Raw genomic sequence first — 14,142 nt, 5'->3', positions numbered from 1 at the left:
ATGTTGAATGGCAGAACATTAACTCTTAACACTGAAGGACAAATGGCTTCTAAAACAGATGTTGTTGAAGGCATCTCCACCATGTTGCCACGAGGCAAAATGAGCCCACCCTATGTCCTATCATCATAGATGTAAACATATATGAATCTGTGTTCTGTCAATCATAACACAAATATGCTTGAATCTACCCTGTATCCTATCAGTCATGGGTCCAAACATGTAAGAGCCCACATTTTGTCCTGTAAATCGTAGACTCAGACATGTATGAATCTGCCCTGTTTCGTTTTAGTCAGTGGTATTTGCATGCATGACTGAGCTCTGTTTCTGCATCTGCTCTCCTCACTGTTTTATGACTAGTTCCAAACCATCCATTATTTTGGGTCCCCGCTTTACTCCAATTACATATTAAGTGATTTTGTTTTACAGGGCCTCTAAAAACTACCCTGTTCAAGTCACTCACCTCTTTAGCCTCTGAGTCAGTAATTTAGAGCTAGCAAGACTTAGATCTGTTGACTAACATTCATTCTAAGTTTGACAGAGGAAAGAGATGGTCAAAAAAAGAAATTTGGCTTCTCATTAACTCTTATAACTTATATTAGCCCATTATTCTAGTGTGTGTTAGCCACATGGCTCAGTACCTTTTTCAGCAGGGCAGTCACATCTTGCTTCTTCTGTGGATGGATCAGGACTGTAGAAAGAACTTCCTTCTTCCCAGAATACTCCTGTTCTCCTTGACCCGCCTCTACTTTCTGTCTGGTTGTCCCACCTATACTTCCTGCCTGGCTACTGACCAATCAACTTTTATTTAAAATATAATTGACAGAATATAGATATTTGTCCCACACCACTTACCCAACCAACCAAGTATTCAATAGCCATTGTCTGATGTTTACCAGAGATCAGTGTCTGAGTGAAACCACTGGATGTGACTGCCTTGCTCAGAGAACTCACTCTCCTTTAAAAACACTATATAGTGTTTGCAGTGTACAAGAATTATTACAGAGACTCACAAATGGTCAGCATGATGCAAGTAAGAAATGTTTGAATGCTCCATCACACCTGCAGAGGCTCAGACACCATTGTGGAATAAGGAATAGAAGGAATGGAGGAGCTGAGGAAGGGGTAGAATGTCCTATCTCCTGGGCATGGTGTGTCCATTATATTCTTGAACTCTCAGCTGCTGGGACTACCTACACATGACCTGTACAAATTGGGCCCATTAAAATCCCTTCATGGGGTGGAAAGGATTTATAGGCAGTTAATTGTTGCTGAGAAACGAAACTAACATTTTCCTTAGTGGTGTAGCCACCGATAAGTTGCCCATGCTCCAATAAAATATAACCTGCCCATGCTTCTGTAAGGGACTCTAATTAAACTCATTGTTTCACCAAAAAGATAAATAAACAAAATTGTCTTTTAAAAAAGAAAAGACAGTTACTTAAGAAAAATAAAATAAGGTGTCTTTATAATCCCAGCACTTGGCATTTTCAATGAAATATCAAGGAAGGAAGAAAACCCCTGAGAATAGGTTTCATTAAGGTGGACAGATTCTGAGCTGAGCTGGCAGAAGAGGCCGAATTGAATGATGAGCCAAGAATAAGAAAACTTACTACAGCCTGCAGACAAGGGAAGGTAAATTGTAGACACTGCAGGAGGCAACGACTCTCCCTGCACCACAGTGAGGGGTTTGCAGGAACAATTCATGTTCAGCAGCTGTCTTCATTTGATTCTTAACCCTTTCCAATTGGTCTTAATTCTTGAGTTAAATTTTTTTTGCTAAAATATTGGGTTTTTTCCAAATTAATATTTTAGAATTTTTTTAACTAATGTATTCAAGGTTGGCTTAGAAATCAACATAGTCAAACATGACTTTTAAAAATATTGTATTCACATATTAGTATCAGTGTTGTGCAAGCCAGATGCACACACACACACACACACACACACATACACATAATGGGATAATGGGATTCTGTACATGCATACACACACATGGTGGGATTCTGTACATGTGCCAGGGCACATCTGCAAGAGGCCATAGGACAACTGTGAAGTTAGTTCTCTCTTGCAGCTCCACACGGACTCTGGGGATCCAACACTGCCTGTCAGGCTGGCTTCTTTAGCTGCTGAGTCACTCCACCAGCCCTGTATTAGAGCTTTTATTCGTCAGTCTATTAATCAACAAAATGCTTGGTTTCATTATGGTCTTTTTCACGGTGAATATTATGTACTTAGGTCACAGCACCCTCCATTACCCTTTTCTGTTTCCTTTTCTCATTGTTCCCTTCCTTCCAAATACGTGCTATAATTTTGAAAACGTATTGGGATTTATAAACAATGTCTTAAATACAGTTACTGCACGTTTTTCAATGGAAAGCCCCCAGATAACTGTGCTGAAGGGAATCCAGTCATCACCTCACCGGCTCCTTTGGTACACAGGTGTCCTCCCTGCGTCAACACCAGTGTGCAAGAGCTCCAGCCCCCATTCTGCTTCTAGCTGCTTAGGAAGTTTCCATTTTTCTTGGAGATGATTGAGTTATCTAAATAAAGATGAAAACAGTTTATCCTTGGGGTGGGAGCAGGGAGATAATTGATTCTCGGCCAACAGACATTTAGTCTCAAAGCAACTGGGGACGCTCCCGAAGTGATTAGCGCTAACTGGAGCCCCGGTTATCCCATCAGGCTAAGAGGTTTAAAACACTGGGGAGATGGAAACAGCATTTTGTTTCTTTATAATAAGTCTCCCGTCTTACTGTCAGAGACAGTTTGCCCTCCTGGGGTCCTGGGCTTGCACCTCAGCCTTCCGATTGAGCTCTGCCTCGCCTGCTGTCTATTTTCCATCACAATGGTTTACTGTGTTCTAAATCCGCCACACCAGGTTTCGCAGTTTCTCTGCCCCGCCTTTCCTCCCCACCAATCACATCTCGACTGCCCCCCCCACACACTTTGGTCTGCCCTGTCACCCACCCTTGCTCCAGGAATCTTTTTCTGTAATTCCTCTGAGAGAAACAATTCCTGGATTCGATCTGAAGTAAAGCATTATAAACTCAATCTCAATTACTATTTGGCACTACATTTTATGAGGAAGAAATGAAATAAAGCAGCAATTTCTAAATTTAACCAGCATTACATAATGCAATTATTTATTTCAGAAGACTGCTGTTTATACATCGCCCAAGCTATTGATGGCTATGAAAAAGGCAATTACAGGAAGCCATACAAATGGATCAATATTTAAAGCGATTAATCAAATATTTAGCTTATTTCCATAAATTTTAACCCAGTAACTGTGTTTCATTATCACACAATGTAACTGTGGACTGTAATTCAGCTCCCTAGCAAGAGACACAGAGAAATCTCTTTCTTCCTCTAGGTCTGAAATGCTCCAAGAGCACATGTGAGCTGAGTAAACCATATTTTCTGTCACACACCCACCCCTCCTCATTTTGCTCCAGCTACTAATAACTTGAAGCTGAAAGCACTTAAAGGTTATAATTATCCCTCATATGGCCGCCTGTGTGAAGCAGAGGCTCTACTCAGCACAGACCATGCTTCTGAAAAGGAAGATGTGCATACCAGAGACGTTCCCTGCTTTGGCTTTTGCTTTATAGCCCCCTCCAGGCAGGATGGGGGAGGGGTGAAAATTCAGTCGGGAAAACAATTAGCTCGCCTAGCTTCACTGCACTGATATCAAATCACATAGCAATTAAGAGCTCCAGAGAACCCTGGGTTGGTTTCACACACATTCAAGGATGAAAATTGATCTGTACCCAATGAGCTAAAGCTGGACTGCAAACGAAAAAGTCAGAAGAGGTAAACAGTGTAAAGTTTCATTCTTTGCCCAATCGCACTTCAGGAATGGTGATATGGGCTCAGAGGACTCAATCTGTACACAAGAAAATTTGCAAGTCTCCACAAGCCTTGATAGATTGCCACGAAATTCTCTACTACGCCTTCTGCTGCAACACACATTGAATATAAGAATATAAGTTAATGTTTTCAGAAAAAGTATATTACAATTTCTGATGACTTAAGGGTTTAAATAAGAAATTATCTTGGGGTGGAACTATAGAGACTGTCCAGTCAGTGAAGTGCATCCTGTTCAAACATCTGAACCTGAGTTCAATCCTACCACCCATGTAAAAAAACCTAATTTGCCGGTATGCATAGCTCAACACTGGGGAGAGAAAGACAGGTGGTCCCTGGGGTTCACCACCCAGCTAGCCTAGCCAGTCAGAGATCCTGTCTTCAAGAAAACGTGGTGCATAGCCCCAGAAGAATAAAACCTGAGATTGACCTCAGGCCTTCTTGTGAATGCACACAAACTTATGTGTTTCACATCACCCAGATGTGCATTACACACCTGCACATACACAGAAAGGAAGAAAAGGCATTATCTTTCAGACCACCAAAGCCGTATCCATTAAATTGCTCACAGAAATAACCAAAGCCAGACAATTGTAGGAGATTTAAAGGTGGGAGAGCACTACTCTTCCCTTTTTCTTCTTCTTCCTCTTCCTCTTCCTCTTCTTCTTCTTTTCCTCCTCCTCCTCCTCCTTCTTCTTCTTCTCCTCCTCCTCCTCCTCCTCTGTCTTCTTCTTCTTCTTTTCTGCTCTGTTCTTTTCTTTTCTTCTCTTTTGATACAGGGTCTTTACCCATCTTTGAGTTATTGAAATTTACTATTAAGAAAGAAAAGAGGGAAGGAAGGAAGGACTTTGCTTTTATCTTAAAGAACTGCCAGTACAGATTATGTAACCTGCAAAAGAAATACAGAACTCACTCTGTAGACCAGAATGGCCCTGAACTTAGACATCCACTTGCTTTTGCCTCCCTAAATGCTGGGACTGAAGGCATGTGCCCCCAACATCAGCAACTTTAAAAAAATAGGTTATTATGTAGCCTAGGCTGACCTAGAACTCAAATGTAGACAAGTATAATCCTGAATCCCGAATTCCACTTCCTAAGGGGAATTACAAGCAGGATAACAAGTGACCCAGCTCCTTTCTATTTTTGTCTTGTTTGTTTGTCTGTTCCTAACTTTTCCCTTAGATAGCTTTTGCTATGTTTGGCTGAATTTATAAGGCACCAGAGTTCCCAGTATGAAGCTGGCTACAAAGGCTCCTCTTCCCTGTCTACCACTGAAGCTTTCTCCATCACTTAATGACAGGCTTAGAAGAAATGAAGAGAAACATGACCAACAACAGTTTGCTAATGCTCCTGTGGATGGCTCCACACCCATCTTTACACAGAGGGGTAGTATTAGTTGAACTCAGGGGCTTATTAATAGCAATAAAGAAAGAAGACATGAAGTTAGGAGGGAAATGAGGAAGAAATTAGTTGGAAGGAGGCAGTGGTAGATGGCTTTGACCAAAATACACTGTATAAATGTATGAAGTTTTCAAATAATAAAAATATTTTTAAAGAGATAAAGCATTTAGAGTAATTGTAGATTTATAGAAAAGTCAAAATGGTAAATCAGGAAGTACGCATACATTCCTTATCTTCCTCCTCCTTTTGCAACTTATTGACATGGTACAACTGTCAAAATTAGAAAACTGGCATCATTGGGTTATTAGTAATAGAACTCCAGAGTTTGTGTGAGCTCTGCTCAATTTTCATTCACCATCCTGCTCTCTTTCTGTTCCAGGGTCCATACCATGAGATGTTGCTTTGGGCTTCAACTCCCGCAGTCCCCCATGTCTGTCTGAGACAATTCTGGTTTTTTATGACCTTGACACACACAGAGTCTTAATTTTCAAAGCAATATTGTTGTCTCTAATTGCAATCATTAATAGTTAATAATTGTGGAAAATCTGACACATGAAAACCGTGCACATGAGGTCACACCCACCCATCTACCCCTGTCAAATGTACATCATCCAAACATTGATGAAAACAAGTAACTACTTGACACTCTGGCTGAAACACTTAGTTCTCTAACAAACATCCTAAGCAATCTTCAAAGTTGGTCATCCAAATGATTACTGAATTCCTCGGAGACAGGTGCTCACACCCTGAGTAAATATTCTGTGTGTGAGCCCAGAGCCACGCTGAAGTCACTGTGTGGGCCGGTTGCTATGGAAACGCTCTCTCCCATGACCACGCTGTCTTTCACCACTCATTAACCTCTCACTCATGCCTTCAGTGGTCATTTATTAAACACCTGCTCAATGCCAAGTGCTCCTCTGCTTTTAGAGCACGGACGGGAAAGACGGTAATAAGTGCAAGACGGTATTAAGTGCAGACATCACAGCGCACTGCCTGGGTTCCACGTAAGGCTCACAGATAGAGCACCAGGTCACACGGAGCAAGCGAATCTGAGGGGAGAAAGGAAAGGCAGTGCCCCAAAGATACTACTAAAGCAGAACCCTGAAGGCTGTTTCCCAAGTGCAGAGCTTGGGTCAAGAAGTAGAAAGGGTGATCCAGGCCAGATGAGAGCCTAGAACAAAGTTACAGAGATCCAGAAGCATGAGGTCACACACCTTCTGTGACTAGGAGGTTAGGAACACAGCATTTAACAGGACCCCAGAAAAAGTATGGTCTCCTGGGTGTGGTCCTGATGTATTGACCCTTCCCAGGGATGTATAGAACAGAACGAAACAGGATCATTTATTAATGATATAGGGAGAATGATTTGAACATGTTTAATATGAACATGTAAGAGCTTATGGATGCAATCTTGCTGAGTGCAGAAGCCAAGGAAAGAGAAAAGAGAGCACGTTTACCCAACAGACACCATCCCTCCCTCAGCTCCAAGGTTATAAATATTGTCTCACTTTTTCAGAGGATAATTATTATTATGACTATTTTATGCATGAAGGGACTAAAATAGAGGACTGTCCAGAGAGGGAAAGAATACTTTCTATTCACGTCTAAGTCTAAGACTCTTCCTATGGTAACATTCTGTCCTCCTACAGAAGGTGTACTAATTATAAGGCCAATGAAGGTGGCTCAGCACACAAAGCATTTGACTCACAGGGATGGGGGCCTCAGTTTGAACTCCAGAACTGATGTAAAGCCTAACGCAGTAACAAGGCATCTGTAATTCCAGAGCATCTATGAAGAGAAGGGAAATAGGCAGGAGGACCCCAAAAGGCACTCCGAGAATTAAAGATAATGAAATAGTAAATAAGAATCTTATTAATTGTGTTCTCTGTGGGGGAGTGTGTGTGTGACACATCCGTGTGTGCACAGATGCACAGAAGCCAATGGCAGGCAGTATCTCACTCAGTTGCTCTCCACCTTACTTTTTGGGACAGGGTTTGAAACTAAACCTGGAGCTCACCAGTTCCGCTAGACTGGCTGGCCAGTCAGCTCCAGGAATCAGCCTGTCTCTACCTCCCCAGTCCTGGGATTTTAGTCTAACACTGCTGTGCCTGGCTTTTTACATGGTTATTGAGGATCCAAAGTTAGGCCCTCAGATGTTGTGTGACAAAATGAGCACATTCCCAAATGAGCCATCTCCCAAGCCCTTCACTGTCCTTTGACCACAAGTTCCTTAATAGACGTGAGTGGGGTTAGAGACTAAGAGACCAAGGGATCTCCAAGGCCAGGGGACTCTGAGCAGCCCAGGGTTTAATCTGTGCCCCAGTGCATAGAAAAGGATGGGTGACAGCAGCTGGAGGTGGGGCCTGAGGAAGCCCGTCTGTAGTGCAGTGCCTAATGCACGCTTACTTCATGTTAACTGCAGTCGGAACCAAGCGTTGCTATCTAAAGGATACATATATGCAAGAAAAAAGAAGCAACAGGAAAATTTTGGGACTGTGGTCATGTGAAATCAAGTTAAGTATCAAGCCAGTTCTAGAGTCAAGATTAGAAATCCTGCCTGCTAACAAGTCAGGGTGAGCTGTCGCTGCTTTGCATTGACAAACTCAGGGGTGAATACTGAGTTAGCTAGTGCTGAACCCCTGCTCCCAGGAGAATGCAGAGCTAGGTTCCTGTGTGACCAGAGAACACAGCCACTAGAAACACTGAAAACTGTTATTGTGCCAGACACCTAAAAGCAGAGAGGGCCTGCATGCAACATCCTGTTTAGAAATAGAGGGATTTATTCAGGGTAGCATCAATGCCCCATAATGATAAGCAGAGAAGATCAAAGGAAGAACCAACATAACCAATAGAAACCATACTTGCTAATATGAAAAGAAACTTTTTTATTTTTATTGTTAACATTTCTTTCTTTCTTTTTTTTTGTATGGGGTTGGGGAAGAATGTCACATTGCTGGGAAACCTCCTTTAGCCAATGACCTTTGAGAAGCTGGACGAGGTTGGGCAAGGCCTTGGGTACCAAAATAGTGTGCACTCACATGCCCTCTCTCTCTCTCTCTCTCTCTCTCTCTCTCTCTCTCTCTCTCTCTCTCTCTCTCTCTCTCCTCTCTTGCCTGGATGCTAGATTTAGTTCCTGTCCCTGTTTGTGCAGAGGACTGTGATCTGTGAGTCCCTTCTATACTCAATTCTGAACTGTGTGGGACTTCTTTATTCACATTCTCCTACAGCACATTGTGCTAGTCAAGGCCAGAGAACAATTTGTGGGGTTCAGATTTTCCTTTCATGTTGGTCCTGGGAATCAAACTATTTGTCAGCATTGGTGGCCAGAGCCTTACTAGCTGAACGATCTCACAATCCCAAAAGGGACTTTTTAAGTAAACGGTTGTAATGGTTACTTTGTTGTTGCTGTGACCAAATACCTGACAAGGTGTAGTTTAAGGAAGGAAGGGTTTGTCTTGGCCCAGAGTTGCAGGGGACACAGCCCATCATGTTGAGCAAGTCATGGCATAAGAACAGGAAGCTGCTGCTCTCATTACATCTTAGTCAGGAGACAGACTGCGTGCTGCTCCTCGGCTCCTCCTCACTTTTGTACAGTCAGGGGATTAGCCGATCCTAAACCAGAACTCCTGAGAGGATGGAGGGCTTGGTTCTCACAAGCTCCTGATTCCAACATTTTGTCAACTAATCAATATATGTTCTTCTTATCCTTGTCTCTGCTTACAGATAGATACCTTATTTAATGTGTTTGATGAACTCATAAATATGGTATACTTGACCAACAGCTGTAACTCAAGACTTACCAAAGGTTTTCTAACCATAAGAAGAGTCACCAGACAGCACTTCTTTGCTATATTTAGGAACTATCTTCATCAACGAAGTCAGCAACAAAGCCTCAAAAATGTAAGAATGTGTATGGCCCTGCCACAGCCAGGGTCTATGCTGATGTGCATGGCTTCAGTAACCACTGAAGGTGTGTGGATAACAGGGTCTGGTCAGACACCTGAGTCCTTATTCATGCCTGAGGCTTATATTGCAATCTGGGCTGTGATAATCTGGATGGCCAACACTATCACAAGGTGCTATGCTCATGTCTGGGCCCAGGCAGCTGCAATGGGACATATCTGGATCTGAGACCCAGCAGCAGCCAGGATCTGGATTGATGTCCATGTTTCCTATTGCCCCTGGCGGCTGATCACATGCCCAGGGTCTGGAGAGCCACCTAAGACCATTTTGGTGTCCAAGAGCCTTGCTGCCACCAGGGCTATACTGATCTGGGTGTTTTGTGCTGCCATCAGGGGCCATAGTGTCATCTGGGTCAAACTGCTGACCAGGGCATGTCTGGGTCTGTGTTCTTGCTGCAACTGGGGTCCATGGTGATGTCGGGGGCCCATGTAATAAGAACAATGCATACTGAAAATCAAGGGTCATGCTGAGGCGGCCCCACCCCTCGCTGGCCCTAGGATAGCTGGCTCTGACCCTTTCTGGACACTGAAACAGGAGACCTGGACCCATCCCATGACAAAAGGCTTAGAGGGTTGGCTCTGTCCCTGCCTAAGGGCTCAGTCCCAGTGACTAAAACCAACCAGCTAAGCTACCACGCAGACCCACATCATAGTCCTTGGTTGACCCACCCCAACATCTACCTCATTTATGACCTGCTGGAGTGCATGAAGCTGGTCCTACAGAATGAAAACAACAGGATCTCCCCCACTCAGAGCAACAGCAGGGTATCTGAAAGGAGTTTCAGAGAGGATCCAGTGATGATGGTGTGCCAGACCAGTGACACTTTTTGCAGTGTAGCTGACTGAACAAAAGGGTATAATGTGTGACACACCAAAGCTCCCAATGTCACTAAAATGGAGAAGTGTTGGAAAGACAGGAGTGAGATGGGGTTTGGTTTGTTTGGTTTGTTTTTAATTAATTTGGGGGGAGCATGCTGCAGGGGTAAGGGGCAGATGTGAAAGGACTGGGAGGTTATGGGATTAGGGTACATGATGTGAAATTCCTAAAGAATCAATAAAGAATTACGTTTTAAAAAGACAAAAAAGAAAAGAAAAGAAAATGAAAGACTGTGACACAAAATATACTATAAGGAGATGTCCTCTGTTTAATCTGAGGGATAAAATGAGAAGGTAAAGTCTGTGTGGTCTATCTCACCTGGAAACATGCACATCAAATGACTTAAATCTTTTGCAGCTCTGCACATACCCCCAAATAATCAACAAGTGTAGGCTGGAAAAGATTCTGTTTTAAAAAAAATTGATTATGGAGTTACAAAAAATTCTAGTGAGTAGCCAACTGTAAATAGAGACTCTGTGAATGAGAACAACTGTGTGTATATATGCACGCACACATGTTTCAAAGACAAATGGCAAAAGTCAAAATTCTTCTACATGAGATAATTTAAAGAAGTATTAATTATTACATTATAGAAAAAATTGTAAATTAAAAATGCAACCATTGCAGTAGAAATTAATATATTTTTAGAGTTCATCTTATATAAACAGCATTTAAAATTTTAGTTACTAATCCTAAGGAGGTAAGTTAGGGACATATGAAGCAATATGTGTTCCCTGATATTTAAAGGAGGGAAATCTTATATTTCTAGAGACCAAGCATAGGTTAAATAACTTATGATATCCCCAAAGAATGAAATACCATAAACATTTTAAATTATCTTAAATTGTGCTTTGATACAATGGTGCCTTCCCAATTTTGGCAGTGTGTTAATGAAATAAATAGAACAATTTAGGCTGGTGAGATGACTCAGCAGGTAAAGACACTTGTGACCAACCTTGATACTGACTTCCATCTCCAGGACTCACTGCGTGGAAGGAGAGAACTGACTCCCAGAAGTCACCTATAGTGATATTTTATTTATGTTTTAGAAATAAAGCTTGCCTGAAGACCAGAAGGTAAAACTAAGCCACTGTAGGCCAGGCAGTGATGCTGCACACCACTAAACCCAGGATGTGGGAGACAGAGTTCAAGGCCACTTTGGGCTACGGAAGATTAATGAAGAAACAGATGCAGATGGTTGGTGGTGACCTTCAACCTTAATCCCAGCACTAGAGAGGAATATAAGCTGGGATGAGACAGGAACTCATTCTCTTTCAGTCTGAGAATTTCTTAGAGGTAAGAGTTCTCACGGGGCTTGGTTGCTTTGCTTTTCTGATCTTCAGGTTGAACCCCAATATGTCTCTAGCTTTTTCTTATTTATGCTGCAGTTACCCTCTGTTCTCCATATACAAACTGTTGCACACTCATGAGCACAGACACATACATATATACAAACATACATACAATCTTACAAAATAGGAAGAATTATGAAGCATTATTCTAATTAATCTTATCAATAAAAAATTGGGAATCAGATATTGGATAGAAACCTGAAAGATCTGAGAACAGGGAACCACCGGAGTTGCTCCCTACCTCTATGGTTCCTTGATCCAAAAGAGCCAGGATCCACTCTCAGCCCTGCCTTATTATTTCCTGTCTCCCCTCTGTCTGCTGCCCTCCAAACCTCTGTGGTCAGCTAATGGCTAGCTCCACCCTCTGACTACAAGCAAGCTTTATTTGTCAGAACATAATCAAAATATCACACAACAGAATTGTGGCCAATATATTTATAAATGAGCATATGCTTTTAAACAATATTCATAGCATGAGCTTATTTTTACTGATCCATAAATGTAGTCACCAAAATATTAAGAATTCTTTTGGGGTCCTGGAGAGATTGCTTGGTGGTTGAGAGGATGTGCTTCCCTTCTAGAGGACTCAAGCTCAGTTCCTAGCGCCCATTGCAAACTGGGTGGCTCACCACCTCCCGTAATACTGCTCCAGGAAACAGGCCTTTGATCTGCTTGAGTGCCGGCACTCGAGTGCACACACCCACAAGTAAACATACATGCATAGCAATAATAAAGACAAAATGTTTTAGAAAATTCTTTATCTTTTTTCTCCTGACTCTCTTTATTTTGTTCTTTAGTTCTTTATCTTTCTTTCTTTGTTTATCTTTCTTTCCGTTGAGATGGCCCATGCTTACCTCAAACTCACAAGGTAGCTGACAATGACCTTGAACTTCTGACTTTCCTGTTTAACTTTTTGGGTGCTGTGATACCTGCCTGAAGCACCTCACTTGAGTAATTCTTCTTTAGGACATGACACTATCAAGAGTTCTGAAAAACATCTTGTCTTTATTTCCATATTATTTCTATAATTACCTGCTCGAAACCCAAATAGTGTCTTACTAGGAATGTCATACAGCAGCCATGGCCTCAGCGTTCCCAGGAAAGCACACTGGCCCCTTCCTCCAGGTGTCAGGTACCTGGAATTGCTTGAGATAAATGGATTAATGGGTTTGATAAGGAAAATGACATTTTATGTCAGGTTTAAGGGAAATCAATGCTCTCTTATTTCCTCTCCTATCTTGAGACAGGTTTCTGGTTCCCTTTAAGATGTTGTGGAATTCCAGCCTGCAAGCTGAACCTCACACACAGTGTGGGAAATGTAAAAGAAATGTATTGTTCTTTCTACCAAATGGTTAAGTAAGACAAATCTTCATTTTAAAAAATAAACAATAAAAACAAGTCTAAAGAAGCCACTTGGCAGAAATTCAAATTCTTACAGGTTCAACAATTCAATCCTTGAAATAAAAATATGTGCTCAAGCTTGTACTTGATGCTCAAACTTGCATTCTGCTTATTAATTGCATTGCTTTAAATCTGCCAGTCATGTAAGAATGTGAGGCCAAGCTCTGACCATTCAAAATGAGGCAAGGGACCCCTTTGCATTAGAAATAAAAACCCTGTGAGAATCCACTGGGTATGCTTTCTTACGTAGTTTGGCATGGCTGAGTACCCTCTGAAACAAGCAAAACTTTTTTCCTTACAGACATACCTAATCCACCTCCCCAGTACTGGAACTATAGTTGTGAGCCACTTCATCTGGTCTGGTGTTTCCGGGTCCTAACGTCTCCCTCGGGGGAGGAGGTGAGAAGGTGCAGGGTCAGGTAAAAGGCAAACAGAAGACTCATTTATCTAGCAATGGGGAGAGCCTTATAAACCCATCTCCCAGCACCCAGGCTGCGTTAAGATCCATTGACATTGCATGGTCACCCCTCATTGATTTGGCATGATCAGGACTTCTGACAGCACCTGTGTTAGGCCCTCAGGCAGACTCCAAATTGGCTCATCTCTTGACCTTGTAGGTCTTATCTTCCTACAGTATGGCTCTGTTATGTGGGTTCTAAGGATCAAATTCAGGTTCTCACACTTACATAGCAAGCGCTTCACTGACTACTCTACTTCTCTAGCCTAGGATGTCGAGATGCTTATCCTGATTTTGTATTCCCAAGGCTGACTTCTCCATCAAACTTGGTGGGCATAATCTAACTTAATTTTATATCTAGAGTGATCTACGTTTCTATGGCAATATCTATTTTCTTGGCATAGAGTTTTTGCTGGTTTCAATGACAATGGATGCTTCTTCTTCAATAAACACTTAGCAAGGTAGTGTTATGATCTCTACATAAAGTAGACAAGTAGCAAAGAAAGTTGGCCTCTCTAGCCTGAAGAACACTCAACTTGAGTGGAGCTGGTGACCTCTCTAGGATACTGTCCCTCCCCATGGGCAAGTTTGTATGCAGATACTCTTGCCTGTGTGGGTCATCCTGTGTGCCATGGGTCTGTAAATACTGAGAAACTGAGGCCTTACTACACATGATTCACCATTTGTCAGAATAAACATACCCAGGTCTACCTGCCTATCACAAAAACCAGGCTCATGGACTGTTCCGGAACTATCTCAACCTTCAAGTCTCAAAGTTCAATGTCATTTCAGAGGCTGTGGGTGTGGTGTGCTCTCCTCTGGAGA

General features: G+C 42.2%; 1 long non-coding RNA gene across 1 annotated transcript in view; it reads right to left on the bottom strand.

Moving 5' to 3' along the window:
* Positions 1 to 3,021: 3,021 nt before the first annotated feature.
* The window catches only part of LOC146890008 (uncharacterized), a 45,840-nt gene continuing 34,719 nt past the window's right edge, over positions 3,022 to 14,142 (bottom strand). The window contains exon 3 of the long non-coding RNA XR_014999234.2: positions 3,022 to 4,679. This is a non-coding gene — a long non-coding RNA (uncharacterized LOC146890008). The remainder of the gene's footprint in view (positions 4,680 to 14,142) is intronic.

The sequence above is a fragment of the Myodes glareolus genome, chromosome 20 (assembly GCF_982192425.1).
Source record: "Myodes glareolus chromosome 20, mMyoGla1.1, whole genome shotgun sequence".
Lineage (NCBI taxonomy): Eukaryota > Metazoa > Chordata > Mammalia > Rodentia > Cricetidae > Myodes > Myodes glareolus.
This window is presented reverse-complemented; position numbering and strand designations above follow the sequence as displayed.